Genomic DNA, 22,515 nt, shown 5'->3' on the forward strand with positions numbered 1-22,515 from the left:
GCGCTCGTGCATGATTGCTCGTCCATGTACTTGGAATGGGTGGAGTCGTCGTCGTCGTCGTCGTTTGTGTAATTTCCTTTAGAACTATCACACAGGGATTGCTACATTCAGAGTCAGCGTTGAAGGAGAGGGGGTAGGACCATTTGAGTTGTGTATTTTCAAAATCTGCTGGCTTTTCGCAAATCCCATACCCAACCTTTAGGATAACCAGACCTTTGGCTCTCGCACTCTTGAGATTGACACGTCTGGTCTAGGTGATCACACATATTCACTCGAGGTGATAACACACCTAGACTCACACGCAGAATCAGGATGCTCTGGGCCAATCACATTGCCCGTTCTTGGTGAGGAGCTGCACTGCAGTTTAGACCAGAATGGGCTCGTACATTAGTGTTATCGTACGTTTTGTGTTAGCGTACGTTTGCGTTGGCGTACGTTTGTGTTAGGCAAGGCAAGGCAACTTTATTTATATAGCACTTTTCATACACAAGGCAGACTCAAAGTGCTTCACATATAAACATTGTCATACAATAAAATAAAATAATAGATAAGTAAAAGAAAAACATATGCAAAGAAATGGGTAAAATAGAAAAAGGCATTTTAGTATTAAAATAGAAAATAGAGGCAAAGTTAAAAAGCTTTTTAGAAAGTGCAATGTATTTAAGATTTTAGCAGAAGGCTATAGCAAACATAAAAGTCTTCAGTCTTGTTTTAAAGGTGCTCAGAGTTGGGGCAAGTCTTAAATCCTCTGGGAGTTTATTCCAGCTATTTGTTGCATAGCAACTAAATCCTGCTTTCCCATGTTTTATGTTTACTCTGGGGATAATTAACAGATTGGTCTCAGAGGATCTTAGTGGTCTAGAAGGCTGATGTAGTGGAAGCATATCAGTTAAATATTTTGGGCCTAAACCATGTAGGGATTTATAGGTTAGCAACATGATTTTAAAATCAATTCTCTGACCTACAGGAAGCCAATGTAACGATTTCAGAATTGGTGTAATATGATACAATTTTTTGCTCTTTGTTAAAACTCTAGCAGCAGCATTCTGAACAAGCTGAAGCTTCCTCAGAGTTTGTTTTGGGAGACCTGTGAGGAGACCATTGCAGTAATCAAGCTTACTAGTGATAAAGGCATGTACAAGTTTTTGTAAGTCTTCGGTGGACATGAGCCCTCTAAGTCTTGCTACATTTTTAAGGTGAACTGATTTGTAACTGATTTGATGTGACTGTCAAAATGTAAATCTGAATCCATGATAACCCCTAGATTTCTGGCTTTGATTGAGGTTTTCAGGGACAGAGAGTGAAGGTGTTGGGTTACTTTAAGCCTTTCCGTTTTAGAACCAAATACAATTATCTCTGTTTTGTCCTCATTAAGTTGAAGGAAATTTCGGCACATCCATTCCTTCACTTGCTCAATGCACTGGCACAGCAGATCTATGGGCCGATAGTCATTTGGTGATAGCGATACATAGATTTGCGCGTCATCAGCATAGCAATGATGGTCAATATTGTTATTTTGCATGATTTGCCCTAGTGGGAGCATGTAGATGTTGAATAAAGAGGGTCCTAAGATCGAACCTTGTGGGACTCCACATGTCACGTTGGTTGATTCTGATACAAAGTCGCCAATGGAAACAAAGTAGTTCCTATTTTGTAGGTAGGACCTGAACCAATTTAAGACGGTGCCTGAAAGCCCCACCCAGTTTTCTAACCTTTCCAACCTTTCCAGAAGTAATGTATGGTCTACAGTGTCGAATGCAGCACTGAGGTCAAGTAGCATTAGTATTGAGGTTTTGCCAGAGTCTGTGTTAAGACGGATGTCGTTTACAACTTTAATAAGGGCGGTCTCAGTGCTGTGCAGGGGTCGAAATCCTGATTGGAAGGTGTCATAGCAACCAGTTGATGCCAGGAAGTGATTTAGTTGCTGGAGGACAACTTTCTCAATGATTTTACTTATGAAGGGTAGATTTGATATTGGTCTGTAGTTGTTAATAATAGAGGCATCTAGGCTCCGCTTTTTAAAAAGGGGTTTAATAACTGCAGTTTTCAAAGCTTTTGGGAACTTGCCTGACTGGAGAGAGTTGTTAACTATCTGCAATATGTCTACTGCTAGGCAGTCGAAAACATTCTTAAAGAGGTTGGTAGGTATAGTATCAAGGCAACAGGTGGATGGCTTTAGTTGTGTCACAGTTTCCACAAGATTTTGAGAGTCTATAACATCAAAGCATGTCATCCTTGCCACGTAATTTTTGCCTGAACAGGGTGGTAGTCCAACATTTTTGTTTGACGTGGAGATATTGATGGCGCGTCTGATACCTTCAATTTTATCAATATAAAAAGCTGCAAACTCATTGCATTTCTGCGTGGAATGGAGATCAGGTGGAATTTCTGTTGGGGGGTTGGTCAGTCTGTCAACAGTTGCAAATAGGGTTTTTGCATTATTAGTGTTGGTTTTAATGATATTGGAGAAAAATGTTTCTCTAGCATTTTTTAAGTCTAAATTGTAGGCACGGAGGCTCTCTTTATAGATATCATGGTGAATATTAAGTTTTGTTTTACGCCAGATGCGTTCAACCTTCCTGCATTCTTTTTTCTGTGCTGTTACAGAAGCAGCTTTTCTCCAGGGTGCCTTTTGCTTTCCAGAAATCGTTTTAACCTTATAAGGTGCAATGACATCTATGACTTTCAAAATTTTCAAATTAACGTTTTCTACAAGATCATCAGCAGAACATTGGTTTAGAGGTGGTAGCAAGGAGATGGCCTTTTTAAAAAGTACATTAGAATCTTCATTGATATTTTTGACAGTGTTTGATTTTGTCTGTATGTCGGGAATAAAATGTATGTTAAAGAAAACACAAAAGTGGTCAGACAAGGAAGGATCAGTCACAGAGAGATCAGAAACATTGAGGCCCTTTGTGATAACCAGGTCTAGAGTGTGCCCCTTACAATGAGTAGCCTCTTTCACATGTTGAGACAGTTCAAATGTGTCCAAAATGGTAAAAAGTTTTTTTGCACACTTGTCATTCAAATCATCAGTATGAAAATTGAAGTCACCAGTTATAACTAGACAGTCAAATTATGTGGAGATGCTAGACAATAATTCTGTGAAGTCATTGAAAAAATTTGCAGAATATGTGGGTGGCCTGTAAATAATTAATAGGAGAACTCTGGGGGAGCATTTCAATACAGCACTAAGGTATTCGAACGATGGAAAATCACCAAATAACATCTGTTTCCCCTGAAATACATTTTTAAATATAGCAGCAACCCCTCCACCTCTTTTTCCAGATCTACATGCATCAAAAAAGTTATAGTCGGGAGGGGCTGTCTCTATCAGAACGGTTGCACTGTTATTTTGTTCCAGCCATGTTTCAGTTAAAAACATAAAATCCAGTTTGGAAGTGGTAATAAAATCATTAACTAAAAATGATTTGTTATTAAGAGACCTCACATTAAGTAGAGCCATCCTGATGGGGCTGTTGATAGGCTTTAAGGTTGTTTTTGGTTTGGAGGCAATAGATATGAGATTTGTGAGGTTAGCAGTGTGTCTAAGTTTCCCTTTGTTTACTCTCTTAGTGGTTACTGCATGAATGCGAAAGTTGCCCTGCTTTGACGTAGGCAACCTTGGGTTCAGCAGATTATGAGAAACTTCCTTTATACTGTGTCTACGGCTGAACCCTTTTTTGTCTCAGTAATACTCAGGACTACTATCAGTACGGGGGCGGGGGTGGGGCGCCATCCTCCTGGGTGTTAGCAGTGTTAGCAGCCTGCGGCCATGACGTGGCGATGCTATCATTGACACAGATGCAAGTTTGATGCCAGCATGTTCCAGTTTCTTAAATTCGGCTGGAAAATCGCAAAGGGAGACATCGGAGCTGGAGTTGTTGTTGTGGCTATGGGAGAGATGAGGCTGGAGGTCATCGTCGATGGGGGAATGCAGAGGAGGGGGGTGGCCGTTCCTCGCCAAGCCAGCATCAGCGATGGGGGAGGGCACAGTGTTGATGGCGTCGGGCGGGCTGTTGTCTCTCTTCAAGGTCTGTGGGCTGTCTGCTATCTGTGTGTCAGATAGTGGCAGAGTAGTTGTGTGGGGGAGGCTGTAGTCTCGCTTCTTCTCAGCCTGTGCTCTGATTGTGGCCTGTGCGTCAGACCATGGCAAAATTGTGGCCTGTGCGTAAAGCGAGAAGAGAAGATTGTCCCTCAACAGTTTTGAGCCTAACCTGTTTGGGTGTAGGCCATCTGCTCTGAAAAGATATTTGCGCCCCCAGAATAAGTTGAAATTGTCAATAAAGTCCCTTCCTCTTTCATTGCAGACTCTGGAAAGCCATGTATTCAGTGCAAGTAGACGACTGAATCTGTTTATTCCCCAGTCAACTGTTGGTATGGGTCCACTGATGGAAGACTTGATGTGTATTTTGTCCAGTGTATCCAATAGATCAGTGTAATCCCTCTTCAGAAGTTCTGACTGTTCTCTTTGAATATCATTAAATCCTGCATGCACAATAATCTGTGAGATTTTGGGGTTTTCCAATATGATTTTGGCTAGTTTATGGTTGATATCACTAACCATTCCATATGGGAAGATGCATGTTTTGATCTTCTTACCGGTTATATCCTTGATAGTTGAGTCTCCTATAATCAGAGTGTCTGGTTCATCTGCTTTCTCTGAGATGGGCCCTTGTTGGACGGTGGCAGACACATGCGCAGCCCGCCTCCGTGGGGACTGGTTGTTCCGTCTCTGTCCGCACTGTCCGTCCGGACGCATCTCGGGGCTCAGGGGTGCATGGGTGGCAGGCGCGTTCGTGGACTCTTGAAGTGGCAGGAACCGGTTCTTCAGTGGCAGGGTTGATTTGAGTGACGGGCTAATCCGGCTGATACATGTAACTTTAGCTTTGGGTAGCTTAGCATTTGGTGTTGAGTGAACTTGTTGATTCACTTTGGTATGTTGCTTTGGCTTAGCGCCGACTCTGTGCCAGTGAGACGCAGCTGGAACTGTCTCTCTCTTGTCCAGCTTCGGGAAGGATACAGTGTAGCTTTGATCATCTTGCTGTATCTGAGTGAGCTCAGCAAACTCACCCATCGGCACTGTATCCTGTGATAGTCCTTTGCATTTTTCTACTGCTGCTAGTCTCGTTTCAATTAAAGCCAATGTCTGTTTCAGTTTGGCGCAGTCTGTGCATTTCCCAGTCTCCGTGCCTGAGATATCAGAATACAGAGGCATGTTGGCGATAGGAAAGTCCAAGGCTTTTTCTGCGGTCTGATCCGGGAGTAAAAAGTGCCAAAATGTATTGTTGAATCGAGCGATTGAGGACGACGGAAACAAACTATATACTGTTAGGTAAATAAAATAAGATAAAGTAGATCTGAACGATGAATTAAGTAGTTTTTTCCAATGCCTATCGGAGCTTCGGGAAACATGACCTCTCTCTCTGCTCTCTCAATACTCAAAAACATGTGTTAGCGCATATTTTTGTTGGATTAAATTTGTGTTGGCGTACATTTGTGTTAGCGGGGGACGGCAGCGAGGATGGATGCAGGTCGGTCTTTTATTGGATCGCCACCGTGGCCGGAAATATAAACCCGGACCAGTAAATGGAAAAACATGGATTATATCTGGTCAGAAATTAATAAGAGGAGGACCTGGTGGTGCAACTAGCGTTCTGTCTGTGAGTGTGTGTTTTAATGTTCTTCTGGCAGTACAGTGTGACTGTGTGTGTATGTGCTTGTATGTTTCATGTTCTACTGACAGTACTGTGTGTGTGTGTGTGTGTGTGTGTGTGTGTGTGTGTGTGTGTGTGTGTGTGTGTGTGTGTGTGTGTGAGGAGCAGACGTTGCGTTTGTCAGATCATCACTGCACATCTTTATTGTTTTAATAGAGCCATAATGCAGGGTGTGTAGAGTAGTCATGCATCCATGGATACTGGGGAGATTAAGGGGATGGTATGGGATTCACTCCATCCATCTCTCTCTCTTTCACACACAATCACACACGCACATGGCGGAGTGGTTTTCCACAGAATTTCTCTCCCACACACACATACATGTGCACGAACACACGCTCTTGCGCCACAGAATAAGTCTAAGTAGTAGAGTGAGCTGGAAAGGTGGTAAAAGTATCGGAACAAGTTTGAGAGGTTTGCGTAATATGTAGATGAGAGATGGAGGAAGAGATGGAGAGAGAAACGGATGGAGAGAGGAGTGTGTTATGTTTTCGGTGTTGGGCGGCAAGGGGTACTCTGAAAAGGAGAGGATCATTCACCTAAAACCCACCATCGCTAGCACCCTACAAAAGACCTGGTAACCTGACAACCCAGAGGCCGCCCCTGGGTCAAATTTACATTCCCCCCCACGTTGAATTTGTATCCAGACGAAAACGAAAGGGTGCGATCTCCAACATGCGAAGCGACCCCCGCTAATCGTCCTGCACCACGCTGACATTATTTAACAGTTAACTAAAGGTCTGATAATGATGTACTAATGGTTTAAATTTAGCGACGGTAATGATGGTAACCAAGGAATTCATACAAATCAGTAGCCTGCTGTTGCAATATTAGCTCACCGTACACTTTATTCATCACTTAATAACCAAGGCCTCATAATTTGAAAGTGTAGTCTATTGTCTGCTCCTGCTTTGGGTTGTCTCTGTTCGTTTTAGCAACGATAACAGAGGTAGTAAAGAATGGGGTTTCATCTTGTGTGTTTAAACATTTGTGCTCAGCTTTCCTAGAAAATAAGTTAGTCAGAACCTGACTTGTTTCATTTTGTCTTCTCTCCCTGTCTTTCTTCAACTTTTTCTTCTGAGAGCCAGACTTCAATTTTTTTAAATGTGGCTGTGACATATTGCCGTATTTCCATCCAGATAAAAAAGACTCAGGTAAGCAAGGTGCGATTCGCGATTAAATCAGCTGTGTGGACTGAACCATTTTACCCCAAAACTGTCGGCCCTGGGGATAGCTGATGAGGCATAGGTCGGGGTACCTCCATTTTTCCTTTTCCCTTTCCACCTGCAGTTTTCTATTCAAATGCGAGTTCTTCCTTACGGCTCCACAGTTTCCTTTGTAGCGACGCCCGGTCTTTGTGTTTTTTTTTTCCATTTTGGATAACACTGATCTTTAAGCTTAAATGAAAGCCCTATCCTGTTTTATCTGGAGAGGCAGAGAAGAGGGCATCCCTTACCTGAGTTGTAACATACAGTCACAGTGGAGTACAGGCCTTTCAAAGTTCTACTAGGGGCCACAAACGCATCAATGACGACTCGGGCTGTAGGAACTACAGTAGTGTGTGTGTGTGTGTGTGTGTGTGTGTGTGTGTGTGTGTGTGTGTGTGTGTGTGTGTGTGTGTGTGTGTGTGTGTGTGTGTGTGTGTGTGTGTGTGTGTGTGTGTGTGTGTGTGTGTGTGTGTGTGTGTGTGTGTGTGTGTTTTTGTTAGTGTGGTGTTGTGTGTTTTTGTGTGTGTGTGTGTGTTTTTGTTAGTGTGGTGTTGTGTGTTTTTGTTAGTGTGGTGTTGTGTGTGTGTGTGTGTGTGTTTGTGTGCGTGTGTACTGTTAGTCCCTGTGGACGGGGAAGACATGGCTTTTGTCACAGTGTGGTATGCTCATTAGGACTTGTCACTGTATGAACAGTATTCTGTCTCAAGTGAGTGTGTCTGTTTGTATGTGAACATCCAAGTATGTATGTGGGTGCGCATTTTGGTGTGTGTGGATGTTTTAGTGTGCATTTGCCTTTTGTGCTTTCAGATCTGGGTACGTTTGAAAGACACATCTCACTGTGTGTGTGTGTGTGTGTGTGTGTGCTGTTAGTGGCTGTGGACGGGAAAGACGATGCGTTTGTCACAGTGTGGTAGGCTCATTAGGACTTGTCACTGTATGAACAGTAGTCTGTCTCAAGTGTGTGTGTGTCTGTGTGTATGTGCACATCCAAGTGTGTATGTGGGTGCGCGTTTTGGTGTGTGTGGATGTTTGAGTGCATGTCCATGTACCTTTTGTGTTTTCAGATCTGGGTACGTTTGAAAGCCACATCTCAATGTGTGTGTATGTGTGTGCAGTCACACGTGTGTGTTTGTGTTAGTGTATGCGTGTGTGTGCAATCCCATGTGTCTGTGTAGTTCTATCCCTGATGAGTGAGCGTATACGGATTGTCGAATGAAAGAATATAACAAGTAAATGGAATCTGTTTGGACATCACAAAACAACCTGCTGTCATTTGGGAAAACAGAAAATAAAGTAGAATGCGAATAACGAATGGCTTTGCATGGAGATAATTTGTTCTAATGGTGTGTGTATGTGTATGTGTGTGTGCATGCCTGTGTTTTTGCCTGCCCGGTATTTGTGCACATGCATTCCCATGCGTTTGTATGGACTGTATATCCCCCTGTATATGGATACATGGCATCTGCTCGGAACTGTGTGTTGGAGTCTAGGAGAGAGTTAGAAAGCGAGGGAAAGAGACTCTCCAAGAAGAAGGCTAAAGGATTGTACTCTCCAGCATGTTGACAGTGAGCCTGACACTTCATTAATCTAAGCAAATCCCCCCAAAGTTACTCGAGTGTGGATTCTATTTTCACATTTCCTATTAGTTCCTCTGTGTGGATTAACCCTCATAGGGTGTTCGTTTTTTTGTTACACAGGAGGTGCTGCTGGGTCTGGTGGACCCATTGCATTTTAGGCCTTTTAATTCAACATAATCAAACTTTTTTTTTTGAATACTCACCAGATGGTTACTTCATCCCAATTGCAAGTAATATAAACAACACATATGTTAAATTTGTTCACTTTACCTTTGTTAAATCACATTTATGAATAGAGGTGCCACTCGTTCTTGTTTATTTTTGTATTAAAATGTAACAAAATAAGGAAATGCATAAAAAAAACAGGCATAACTGGGAAATAATCAACCCCATTAGAAATTGAAACTCAATTTCAAATACTCAATAACTTCTGTCTGAACAACACATTAAAGCCTTTGAACACGGCCATTATACGTATTCAGACTATACCACACGTGAGGGGCAGAGTCTCACTGTGTGTGTATTGCATATGTATTTTTTGCACTGGTTGCATGTATATTGTGTTTTTCTGTCCATCATGGGTCCACACACTTCACAGCGTTACTTTTTGGCTGACGGGCTGGTCCTACATCTGGCTGCTCACGGGTTGGTCCTGGGGCTGGCTGCTTGCGGGATGTCCCTGGGGCTGGCTGCTTGCGGGATGTCCCTGGGGCTGGCTGCTTGCGGGTTGGTCCTGGTCCTGGCTGCTTGCGGGCTGGTCCTGGGGCTGGCTGCTTGCGGGTTGTTCCTGGAGCTGGCTGCTTGTGGGGTGGTCCTGGTCCTGGCTGCTTGCGGGTTGGTCTTGGGGCTGGCTGCTTGCGGGTTGTTCCTGGGGCTGGCTGCTTGCGGGTTGGTCCTGGTCCTGGTTGCTTGCGGGTTGTTCCTGGGGCTGGCTGCTTGCGGGTTGGTCCCGGGGCTGGCTGCTCACGGGATGGTCCTGGGGCTGGCTGCTCGCAGGCTTGTCCTGGCTGCTGAAGGGCTAGTCCTGACGCTCTTTTACGTTTCGGAGCTGGCTGATGCTCATCCTCCTCTTCAAACTCAGTGTCAGACTCTGAATTTTCAGAAATGTTATCCTCACTTTCTGAAACTATTTCCTCTGCATCACCATCAAAACCCTCTGTCTCTTCAAATATCAACTGTAAGGCAGTCTGAACAGAGAATCGCTTTGCCATTTTGATCAGTTGTGGTATGGAACCACGCTGACAGAGCTTTTTTATAGTGTCAGGTCCCCAAGCTTGGTTCCCGCAAGACAGAGGGTGAAATGTGTGGGAATATGGGTGTAGATAGTGTTGGGTGCTCCAATGTTGCAACCTTGTGTGGGAACAGTGGGTGCACACTGACCAACACACCACACACCAAGGGCCCATTCACCTGCTTTACTCTCCTCTCACACACACACACACACACACACACACACACACACACACACACACACACACACACACACACACACACACACACACACACACACACACACACACACACACACACACACACACACACACACACACACACACACACAGAGGAGGAAGGGAAAATGAGGGTGCACAGAACCTATGAATTCCACACTTAAACTAGCTCCGGGTCCACCGGACCCGAACACCCTGTGTGTAATATAAATGTGATGGGGGGGGTATACAGGGGGGGGTCCTTGAAAATGTTTTCTGATTCATGTTCCTCACAGAAAATGAGCCAAAGCCAATGAATCTTACTTCAAAAAAATAATTATTTGTATCACTTTTATAAAGCTAAAAACTGAAAACGGGTCCCACAGACCCGAACACCTTATGAGGGTTAAGCAGAGCAGTTCACGAGTGAGTGGCCAGCATCAGCCCGGCTAGGGGCCGGCGAGGGCCCCGCACGTATAATTGGCTTGTAATGGATTTAGGGGCCCTGCTTGCATCAGTTATAGGGATAGATTTGAACACGGGAAAAGACTGCAGTCTCTTTTCCCTTTTTCTGTCGTCATGCAGCACATGTTGTGGCCTGGCCTGGGGAATTTGTATACATATATATAAGGGATGGGCATGATTAATCGACGATCGACTAATTTATCGTTAAGAGTTTTGTCGTTTACGTACATTTTCATCGATTAAACTAATGCAGTGTGCAATTAAACATTTTACCACACGGGGGCAATATTTCAATTTGCGGCTCCTCCCCCGCAATAAACATCCCGCTTTGAACGGTGAACTCTTTACGCCTAGCAGCTATAAAAAGCTATAAAATCTAAAAAAAACTACAAAATAATGCAGGCTATGTGGAAAATGCGCCGACTTTGGCTAAGCCTGGCTCCGCCCTTTTTCGCTATGTAGCTAAGATGGCTGCCGTTGAGTACGAAAAGTGTACATGGCAATGCCCTACGTACTCAAACTTAGACTAGTAAGTACGGATAGTATGGATATTGGAACACGGCGATGTAATCATGAAGCGGACGAGGCCACGGCGAAGTCTGGTTCGGGACCATTATGATTTAAAAAATGACTTCTTGGGGAGCACTATAGGCCTACCACTCAAGGCGAGGTTAGCATCGAAGCAGAAATAAAGAACTTTCTGAGCCCCTGGATTGTGGAAAGTTGTTCCCCCGCCTTGCCAAGTTAGCACGGAGGTATTTGTGCCCCACGGCAACGTCGGTCCCCTCAGAGCGGGTGTTTTCGGCAGCTGGACTGACGGTCACCAGGCTGCGGTCGTGTCTGACCCGAGAGCATGTCAACCATGGACATATTGGAAAATGGCGCCTATTCATTCCTATGTAAACTGCTCAATGGCGCAGGGCAACATCAAGGAGAGATATGCTTCCGCATCGTGGGTCTATGGCCACGCCCTACTTCATGACGTACCGGATGCAGAAATATTCTTGTTTTTTAGCATTGTTAGCATTGTAGCATCATAAGCGAGAGGTCTGGGCGATAGCAGTCGCGTTGTTTACCGACCATGGAAGTAATCCCCCAATGATTCTCTATATGTTTATTATTTTAGATTAGCTAGCTTTTTGACTTTATAAGAAAAGCACCTTGTATATACCTTTTTGAATGTTCAAACAGAAGTAATAATTACCACTAGTTTTTAAATATATTTCTGTTTCTGAAACGAGAACCAAATGCCCAATATATACACAGACCCATCAGCTGGTGTACCCAGGGAACTCACAAGGTGTTAGGAAGCAAAGGAGTCTGAAATGACCCCACATGTTCAATCTCTGGTGACTCCTTGCAACTCCTTGCAACTCCTTGCGACTCCTTGCAACGACCCGTTCACACCGCCCCTGCGACGTTCTAAAACCGTCTCGTTGCAAGCCGTTGCAAGGTGAATCTTTGGTCTGAACTGGGCTTTACTTTCAGTCTTTCTCTCGCTCTCGCTCTCTGTCTCTTTATCTTTGTCTCTATCCCTCTGATTTTGTCCGTCTTTCTCTCTCTGTCAATCTCAATGTTTCTCTCTCTCTCTCTCTCTCTCTCTCTCTCTCTCTCTCTCTCTCTCTCTCTCTCTCTCTCTCTCTCTCTCTCTCTCTCTCTCTCTCTCTCTCTCTCTCTCTCTCTCTCCTTCCCATTTCAGTACTGTAACCGCGTATTCCCCCCCACACCATCTCTCGCACCCTTGCATGAGTTGCAGTCTCCATCTTAAGGCAACACAGTTATATGGCGGTGGAGGAAAAGAACACTGGTAGGACCCCGTGTGCTGTTAAGGAGGTGTTTACCGTGCCTCGTAGATCCTTGTAGAGTTTTAATGTAGGCATCAATTTCACATCTAATCTAAGACAAAGGATAAAAGCAAAAATCCAGTTAACAGATGTACCCAACAGATGCAACTGACTTGTGCCCCATTTCCACTGCAGGGTGCGGAACGGATCGGATCGCAAAGGTGCGGTAGGGAGGGGGCAGTATAGCCCAGCTCAGTTCCGAGGTCGCGTTTCCACTGCCGACAGTACCCTTGGTGGTAGGCCGGATGTCAATCCGGCAGCTACGTAAACATCGTAAACAACGTCTTCCTCCGCAAGAATGCAGACGAACGTCTCCACCTCCTTGTTCGCCCAAGCAAGCTTTTTACGCGACATGTTAATTGTAAAGAATAATACCTTGAGGCTACTGTTTGTTTGTTTTTATCCCCGCGTCACCCGGAAGTGACGATTCTGTCGACCAATCAACGGAGGGGGGGTGTAGCTAGAATTCCAGGGTACCCTTTCAGGCGTCTGGTCTCGTTTTGGGTACCGCAACGGAGGAGTCCCGAGAACGGGGCCGGAACGGGTACGGCAAAGTCCGGGTCACGCCCACTTTTGGCGGTGGAAACGCGATCCGACCCGCACCTTTGCGATCCGATCCGTTCCGCACCCTGCAGTGGAAATGCGCCATAGTCCTCCCAAAGGAGAAGATAAAGACAAGGGGAAGGTGTGCAACATAATAATAATAATATATTTAATTTGTGGAGCACTTTCAACGTCTCACAACATATGCCTTTAAATGTGCAGATAGTTACTCATACTGCGCTCCGTGCCTTGCTCCAGTCACATCACCAAGAGCCTACATAGAAAAGCCTTTACAACATCTCTTCAACCTTGTGGAACCTACCCCTGTTCCCAGTAGCTTGTAGAATCTTCAAGTAAACTGTGACCTCGTTCCCTAGAATTCTCATCTCCCGACATCACGCCAGGAAAAACGATGCTCCGAATGAATGTTGTTACAGAGAGAGAGAGGGGGCTGGACTTTCGGGGACATGGGCTTAGCAGCGGCGAGAGATGAGAGCGATGGAGGAACCTTCGATGGAGGAATCTTCATTGCAGGTACTTGATTCAGATATCGCTTTTCAAATTGTTGAAAAGCAAATTGTATTGTTGTGTCTTTTTTGGGCGGTTCTTGTTCTGTTGTTATTGTTCTCGCTCCGGGAACCATTATCTGGTGGAGCTTATAGGAATAAAGAGACGGGGACTGTTACCTGGTGTACCAGCTAACAGGAAGTAGCAGACCGGGGACAGTTGAATGGTGTACCAGCTAACAGGATGTAGCAGAAAGTTCACTGGTGTAAGAGAAATTTGTGTTGAGGTAGATGGGTATGGGGCAGGAGAGGTCTTGTGCTCAGTGTGTATGACTCTCAGTATACCGGGGCTCTGACCTCAATGTCAGCCGTCTCGCTGTAGGCGGGACTTTCAGCAGGACCGCTAACCCCTGCCTGCTCAACGAAGACATGTCTCCAAACAAAAGTAAACGCTCTACATCGCTCTGGATGGAAGCATTCTCTAAATGACTGAACAGTGACTGGTGAACTCCTGTCCACCATTAGTTACCCCTGCCTAAATTCTGCTTCCTACACACATACACACACACATGCACACACACACACACACACACACACACACGGCAGTGCTTAATGTTAATGCACTCCCAATGGTGCCAACCAGAATCCATTCCTGTAAACATTGAACCGCCCTGCGTCGTAGATGTGAAAGGTGGAGACACACAGACACACAAACAAACATACAGACAGACAGAGACCCCCACACATCCATGCGCCCTCAACAACAACATACATATACAAAAAAACACATGCACAAATATATATGCAAACAGACACAAACACTCGCGTACATTCACACCTGCATGCATGTGCATTCACAACAATAGCGGTACTTCTATACTGTACACTCACAGATACATGTGCAGGCCTAATGGGCCTCATGAAATTGCCAGGGCTGAGGTCGCTCTCTCAGTTTCCATGTCAAATTGTGGTTGACAATAGCTAATTATCCCTCCATGATAAGATGGTCATTAAATGATTCTTGCTTACACACAATTAGGAGTACTCTGCAACAGCAGCTAAATGCCCTACTGTGTGTGTGTGTGTGTGTGTGTGTGTGTGTGTGTGTGTGTGTGTGTGTGTGTGTGTGTGTGTGTGTGTGTGTGTGTGTGTGTGTGTGTGTGTGTGTGTGTGTGTGTGTGTGTGTGTGTGTGTGTGTGTGTGTGTGTTGAACACACTGCTTGGTAGACCTCTTTTGCACGATGGAGCTATCAACCTATTCATTCATGCATTCAAAAATAATGTTGAAATTGGAATAGAGAAAATGAACCATCTTGTAAAAAAGATAACATTTAATAAAAAATCATTTTAATTTCATAAAATTGAGGTGGGCATATGAAACATGACTTTTCCTGCCCCATTAGATTGCTGGTCATGTGAATCCAATTAAAATTAAAATGTCCTTCATCATTAGACAAGCCCGGAGGCAGAGCAAAATGAGACTCGCGCACAATTCACGAGGCCTACATTGCTTTTGGATTAAAAATTTTTTTTACGAATATGTGAAAGACAAATAAAGCCAATTTAGTTGGTGTTTTGTTATTGTGGCATTTGCCCATCCAAGTCTCGCTTTTGAGATGAAGCTGAGATTAATAATTTGTTAAATGGCAATGATGATCTCTTCTTAAAGCAATTCAAGGGAAATATTCATGTACAATATCGGCAGACGGTATTGTTTTATATTGTGCTTTTGTTTATGGCCTAGAGGGTGGCAGGAATTCTATTTTCCTCTGACCGTTTAACATTTTATTTATCTACACGGATGCGCCACATCAACAAAGCCATTTAGATTAGCTAACAAGGTAAATGTTTCATTAGCTTTCAAACTCATTTTGTGCTGTCAGACCCATCATTTAGGCCCCGTCCACACGAAGCCGATTTCATGGCGAAACCGCAAAGGTCTTGTACGGTTCGGCCTTCCGTCCACACGAAGCCGGCGAATCCGCTGACCGAAACCGCAAACTTCTGAAACCACCCTCGGAGGTGGTTTCAAATCTATCCGGTTTCGTTTTGGTTTCGTGTGGACGCCTGAAACCGACTGAAACCGCAAACCATGACATCATCGCCCCACCCCTCGACCTCCTAGCCAATGGCTCTTAAGCCCGCGGAGTCTCAGAAATCACAACAAAAAAGATGATGGCGGACTACAAGCTTGTAATCGTTCTGCAGCATATCATGTCCCTTGTTGGGTTGCTAAGCCATTATTTATTGAGAATCTAGTTCGCCATCGTAGAAGAGCTGTTTGTTTGTGTTGTTAGTGGTTCGGGGGGCAGCCTTAATGCGCATGCTCGCCTCTTCTTCTTCTGGATTTGTGTACCAGAAGCAGCGCCCCTTATGGGCCTGGAATGTTTACTACAGCGTTTCTACAGATCTATCCGGTTTCGCTTGGCTTCGTCTTTACGGAGATACTTCGAAACCGGATAGATCGAAACCGTAACGGTTTCGCCCGTTTCGGCTTCGTGTGGACGGGGCCTTAATGAGTCTGTTATTTTTCAGAAACCTTTGGATAACATAACCTCAAGCAATTTCATTGGATGTAACATTAACACTTAACTCTCCATAGTGCCATTTTACTTTTTAAAGTCCCACTTTTAGCACTGAATTTATCGTAATACAAGGTACGGTAATTTCAATAATACCTCATGAATGCCTGTAGGTCATTGGCAACAACATTCTCTGACCTTGGGATTTGTAAGAACAAAATCGATTGATCTCAGAAAATATATATTATCTGAAGGCCATTCTATGTAACAATGAATGCAATTTTAAGAAAAACAATATATATATATTATATATCGCTTGTTTTAATGAAATCAATCGATTAAAATGTACTTTCCATTATGGTTTCCTTGCCATGTGTTATTATTGAAGACATACTGGATTAGACATTCTGATTACTGGGCCCAGACTGGTGAATGTTAAGAATTGATAGCTCAATTCTTCCAAGCTAGCTTGATGTCATTTAAAATCCTTCCCAGCAGTGGATAATCCATGTGTCAGAAACTACCATTGGACCTGCATTAGCTAATGCTGGTCCTGCACAACCACTCCATTTCTCTCTGTCTCTCCCTCTCTCTCTCTCTCTCTCTCTCTCGCTCTCGCTCTCGCTCTCTATTTTTCTCTCTCTCTCTCACTCTGTCTTTGTCTCTGTCTCTGTCTCTCCAAAACCTCCAAATCTCTTGCTTCACAATGCATTCCATGCGCTCATTATTTTTTCCTAAAGCTCCTCTCCTTCCCCAGCTCTACCCTTGTGACCCCGTCACGTCTCCATGTTACCGCTAATGTGAACGCTCTCTCAGTGTCTGCATCTGCCCACTCACCTCCTTCCCTCCCCCATGCATCTATGACCTACTCCACCTCCTCAACACTCTCCTCCACCTCCTCCTCCTCCTCCACCTCCACCTCCACCTCCTCCTCCACCTACGCCTCCTCCTCCTCCAGCTGCTCATCCTCCTCCTGTTCATCTCTCTGTCCAGATCCCCGCGCTCCTGGATGGCGGTGCCTCCTGAGAGACGAGGAGTTTCTTCAAGCGTCTCAGGTGACGGTGATTAACATCTGATTAGACGTGATGGACAATCAGAGCCCTCGCCGATCTCATTATGAAGAGCTCTCCTCTGCCTCATTAGCACTGCGCTACCAGCCTCTCCTGTTGAGTCCTCCTGCCCTTTGTACAGCAAGGGTGTGTGTGTGTGTTTTATCCCTTTGCATGAAGGCTTTTTTGTCTTAGTTTGTATGTCTTTTTGTATTAGTTTTTTGCCTGCATGTGTGTATGTTTTGTGGGTGTGTGTGTGTGTGTGTGTGTGTTTTAGCTTTTGTGTGTGTGTGTGTGTGTGAGTTTAGATGTGTGTGTGTGTGTGTGTGTGTGTGTGTGTGTGTGTGTGTGTGTGTGTGTGTGTGTGTGTGTGTGTGTGTGTGTGTGTGTGTGTGTGTGTGTGTGTGTGTGTGTGTGTGTGTGTGTGTGTGTGTGTGTTTGGCTGGGTGGTGCTGGTTCACGTTTCAGTTGCCCCAATTGCCTTGAATTAACAAGGCTGCCCTCCAGGTGTGGAGGCTCTTACCAGTTACGGAGTGCAGGGGGGGCACCGCGGCCCACCACGGAGGGATCAGTATCCTTGGAGTGTGTTCCAGGCCGCGCTCGTGCCTGCTCAGTGTGCGGGGCGGGGCCATTTTTATTATGTTTCAATATGCTTGCATGTTTTAATATATCCCTTAGATGACATGAACATCTTTAGTGGACATAAACCTACATGATTAGTAGAAAAATAATGAAACGTTATTTAAATGTTAGTTAATAACTTATTGTACCCTATACTGTACCCTAAGATGTTACCCACTTAGTAATGCCTATGGTCAGTTCGTTTCAATGTACATATTTCACCCCCCTCCTCAAAAAACTGATTGAAATGTGCTTCAGCAGGCCTTGAACATTAAAAAGTCATGAGGATTTCAAATTGGAAAACATCCCATTTATTTTGTATTGGTTGAAACTGTTGATGGAAAAAAGGATACCTGGATTTGATTGGAGAATGGGAGTGATATCACAGTTCAGTGGTCCAGAACGGAGGGGGGAGGCTCAATGTTATTGAATTTTAATCCAATGGGCGTGCGATGCCTCGGATACAGGTGGGCAGAGGCTCTGAGGCATTTGCAGCCCGAAGGCAAAGCCTTGTTTTCCCATTCAGGGAAAGATGTACGGAATAATATCAGTCAGGTCTAATGCATGTATTCTTTGCTGCATGGTATTCAGAGGCAAAGAGAGTTTAGAATAGTAAGCTAACATTAATAAGAGCATGTTCCTTCATGAGAAATGGCGTAAAGTCTGATCTGCTGTCTCTGTGAACACATTTTGTGTTCGCCCGTTTTAGGTTGAATCAAATTGCTACTGACTGGTGCTATTCTGCTTCTTTTGGCTCTCGCTCTTATAAAGAATGAAACGACTCAATAACAGTGTTCTGTCCACTCCAACTGGCTGTGTAACTGGGTGACACAAATTAGCGTAGCTCAGCTGGCCGGGTGGTTTGAGGGTTAATCACTATCGATTAGCATTGACTGCCGATACTGGCTGCAGATACTGTCAATGGTGCTCGATTGTGATTTCATTAATATTTTAATAATGTTGTGAATGACATCCTATAATTGATGGATTTGTTTTTTAGAATTCTGAAATCAATCAACCTATGCTCCTTTTTCCTTGAACAACCACAGACTCATATATATCCAAGGGCATAGGTCATCGACGCCATTTTGTCCCTCAGTAATATCAGTAATATTTTAGGCCAAAGCCTTGGAGATACATTGCTGTAAGTCTGCTATTATTTCTACCTTGGCTCTTTGAGCATATTATTTACATTGTTATATGTGTGCATTTTTGACATATCTAAAATCTAGAAAACCTGTGTCTGCAGTTCACGGTAAAAAAACAGTTGGAGAGGTGATATATACAGATACAATATACAGGCTTAAGCTCGATGACTTGGGCCTTCATTCAAGCCTCTGAGAGATTTAAGCTACCATTCTTTTCATTCATTTTCACACATCTACGGGTTTTGTTGTGTGAAATGGAAACAAAGTTAGACGCCTCCTGTAAATGTTGGATTGAAAAAGGACAAATTTGTGTTTATGAAAGTATCTGTATCAACGAATAACTGTTTAGTCACCGTAGAGCAGAGCTCAGAAGAGCATCGTGCCCAGCATGCATTCAACTCAAACTCAACATTAATCTTTCAAGGATAAAAAACACACACAATACACTCGAGACATGGATAACTCCATGCAAACATCATCCATGACTCAGAGGGACTGGGCTCCGGAGTATCTTTTTCCCCAGGAGAGCCGTAACAAACGTACAGTGATGGGTTCAAAGCCAGGCCATGGGTCTGGGTCCGGCCCCACTGGCCGCTGTAGGGACAGGGGTTAGGGAGACTAGGGGGAAACCGCATTGTTGTGACACAGGAGCAGAAGGGAAATGGAGGGAGGGGATGGTGTTCACATTCGGTGAGCTAGGATTTCTCTGGATTATATTTTTTCCCAAGAGCAGATTTGCTAAATTGGTAATTTCTTAACCTTATAATAAGCCTCAAAATGCAATCATTTTGTTGTGCTTGTGAGACTCAAATAGAAATGTGGTTTCATACCCTGCCATTAAAGAGCACAGTTATGTTCACAGAGCTGAACCAATTTTCATGGGTCATAATCTTCAACCTCCTTCTAGTTATTAACTTTTTGATTATAGAGGAATATTTTTGTACCATGTACCTTATCTATTTTATCTATATTGCTCCTAACTCGCGCTAAAACATTTTACGTAGGAGTTTTTTCTTAAAAGTTATTCACAAAGCCGCTGAGACCTACTCTTACTAAGGATGAATCACTAAGAATGAACTAAGACTGACGCGCCGTTGCTATGGATTACGTCAATTCTCATGCACGAGTTTAGAGGCGGTCAGTTCGGTGATTGGTTGTTCAGACGAGGCCACTAAATCACTGAAAAACAAGGAAATAGCCTAGGCTAGAAATGAATTCCTATTAAGTAGTTATAGTGCAGTTAGCAGAATAGTATGGAGTCAGTTTCCTGCCATAATTCAAACCTGAAAAAAAAAGTTTCAAAGGCTTGTAAGTCTGGGTTTGAAAACTCAACACCTTGTAAAAAAGGTTTTGCAACACTGAAAAAAGAGATTATAACCTGAAAAAAAATAAAAATAAAATTCAAACATCTGTAAACATGATTTTGTGTTCTATTTTATCTTCTTCATCATTTTCACCAACACATTTTCAAAGTTCAAACAATTTCACCAGCGCATTTGCAGAGTTTCAAATCTGGCACTGTTCTAACGGTGTATTTCAGTGTTGCCCGGTTTTGAAACCTTGTAAATGGGATTCTGCAAACAGGTGTTCATACATTGAGAAATACGTTTTGAAAGGTTGAATATTTAGTTTTAAAAACTTGTAAAGGTGTACGTTTACGACATTGCAACGTATTTTTTCAGAACTGACTTTTCAGCACTGACTTTTCAGAGATTTGAGCGCAAGCTTTGAGTCACGTGAATATTGGCAGTGTTCTGACGCCACTCGTTTTGAAACTCCTGACAGTCGAATCTGAAAACGTTCCTGGGGGCGGGACCATTTAGCTCTAAACCTATTGGTTGCTCTCGGCTGACGTACATTCCAATCACATGTGCCGTTCACCGGGCTGTTCGTGATTGACAGTGCTCTGCCGATGACACGAATAACAACGGGTTGATTTTGCGGTTGATTTTGATTTCCATTTTCTGGAACCAGAGTCTCATCTCCATAGGACGCGACTAGCAAGGACGCGTCTTAGCAAGGCTGCAGCCTTCACTTTGGGAAACAGCCATGGTTCCAGAAAATGGAAATCAAAATCAACCGCGAAAGTCGCTTGTTATTTGTGTCATCGGCAGAGCACTGTCAATCACGCACAGCCCAGTGAACGGCACATGTGATGGGAATGTACGTCAGCCGAGAGCAACCAATAGGTTTAGAGCTAAATGGTCCCGCCCCCAGGAACGTTTTCAGATTCGACTGTCAGGAGTTTCAAAACGAGTGGCGTCAGAACACTGCCAATATTCACGTGACTCAAAGCTTGCGCCTGTGTGGTCAAATCTCTGAAAAGTCAGTGCTGAAAAGTCAGTTCTGAAAAAATACGTTGTAATGTCGTAAACGTACACCTTTTCAAGTTTTTAAAACTAAATATTCAACCTTTCAAAACGTATTTCTCAATGTATGAACACCTGTTTGCAGAATCCTATTTACAAGGTTTCAAAACCGGGCAACAATGAAATACACTGTTAGAACAGTGCCAGATTTGAAACTCTGCAAATGCGCTGGTGAAATTGTTTGAACTTTGAAAATGTGTTGGTGAAAATGATGAAGAAGATAAAATAGAACACAAAATCATGTTTACAGATGTTTGGATTTTAGTTTTATTTTTTTTCAGGTTATAATCTCTTTTTTCAGTGTTGCAAAACCTTTATTACAAGGTGTTGAGTTTTCAAACCCAGACTTACAAGCCTTTGAAACTTTTTTTTTCAGGTTTGAATTATGGCAGGAAACTGACTCCATAGAATACACGCATGATGACAGTTTTGTGCAGACCACGATAATGACGTTGTAGCCTGCACGTTCAAGAGAGAGAGAAAGCAAACAATAAAAATACGTAAAATTTAAAATAAAATAAATGTTATGAATGTTATTACATCAACCCACTGCTTTCACTCATAAACAACGACATCCTTAGTACACTGGATGTCTTCATCGTACACAGAAACATTTCATGTTGACCCCTGTGGAGCTCATCAAACGACGAGTTGAAGTGGCGCTGGCGTTAAGGCAACACCCGCGAGAGAGAGGGTGCGGAACATCCGAGAGAGCGGGAGGGACTTCCAGGTATGCTTTGGAGGTAGCAAAATCAGTTTCACTCATGTGGGTTTCGGGGCAAGAGAGAGGTAAGGACTACCAATAGAGGGATATCCATCCTTGAATAATGATTCTGATATCGCTTTATCAAATTTTGCTATCACAATACGTGTTGTTATCACCCCAGGGGCTGATAACTGGCGTACACAGCTCATAGGAAGTAAAGGAACGGAAATTGCATCGCGGTCGACCGGGATAAGCCTTCAATTATTGACCCAGTCTCACCCGAACATTGAACCTTTTTTTATCTATTCCATTTTCTTGGCACCTTCATTATCTTTCCTCCCTTGTCCTTTTCCTACATTCCACATCGTCCAATCCCGTCTTTATACGGATATCTTTTAAGACACAGGGAGGTGTGTGAGTACCCCCCCTCGCCCCTCTCTCCCTGTAGTCTGGGGCTCAGGGCAGAACACGCTCTCACACCAACTGCTTTAAAGCGTTGCTTCTCTCCTCCACATGTTTTTGGTGAAGTGAGCTGGATTTGCCAGTTGTTCCCTCGTTCGGTCTCGTATCAGCAGGGTCTTTTGTATGGATCTCTGGGGAGCTGGACTCACAGATGGACCCAGTGGGGGGTGGGGGGGGCACTGGGCTTCCAACCCATCAACCTCTCGACATGGCAACACTTCACACAGTTTCATCAGCGTGGCCGCGTTCCATTTATCCATGGCTGATGAAAAGCCTTTTAAACACGCTATTGTAATTGGGCCTGTGGTGTCTTTTAGGAATTGTCGTGCTCTTGTTGAAAGTAGTTTGAAA

At 43.9% G+C, this 22,515-nt stretch overlaps 1 long non-coding RNA gene across 1 annotated transcript in view; it reads left to right on the plus strand.

Moving 5' to 3' along the window:
- The window catches only part of LOC132456154 (uncharacterized), a 295,066-nt gene extending 275,018 nt beyond the window's left edge, over positions 1–20,048 (plus strand). The window contains exon 2 of the long non-coding RNA XR_009525389.1: positions 19,863–20,048. This is a non-coding gene — a long non-coding RNA (uncharacterized LOC132456154). The remainder of the gene's footprint in view (positions 1–19,862) is intronic.
- The last annotated feature ends 2,467 nt before the right edge of the window (positions 20,049–22,515 follow it).

This window comes from Gadus macrocephalus, chromosome 4 (genome assembly GCF_031168955.1).
Source record: "Gadus macrocephalus chromosome 4, ASM3116895v1".
NCBI lineage: Eukaryota > Metazoa > Chordata > Actinopteri > Gadiformes > Gadidae > Gadus > Gadus macrocephalus.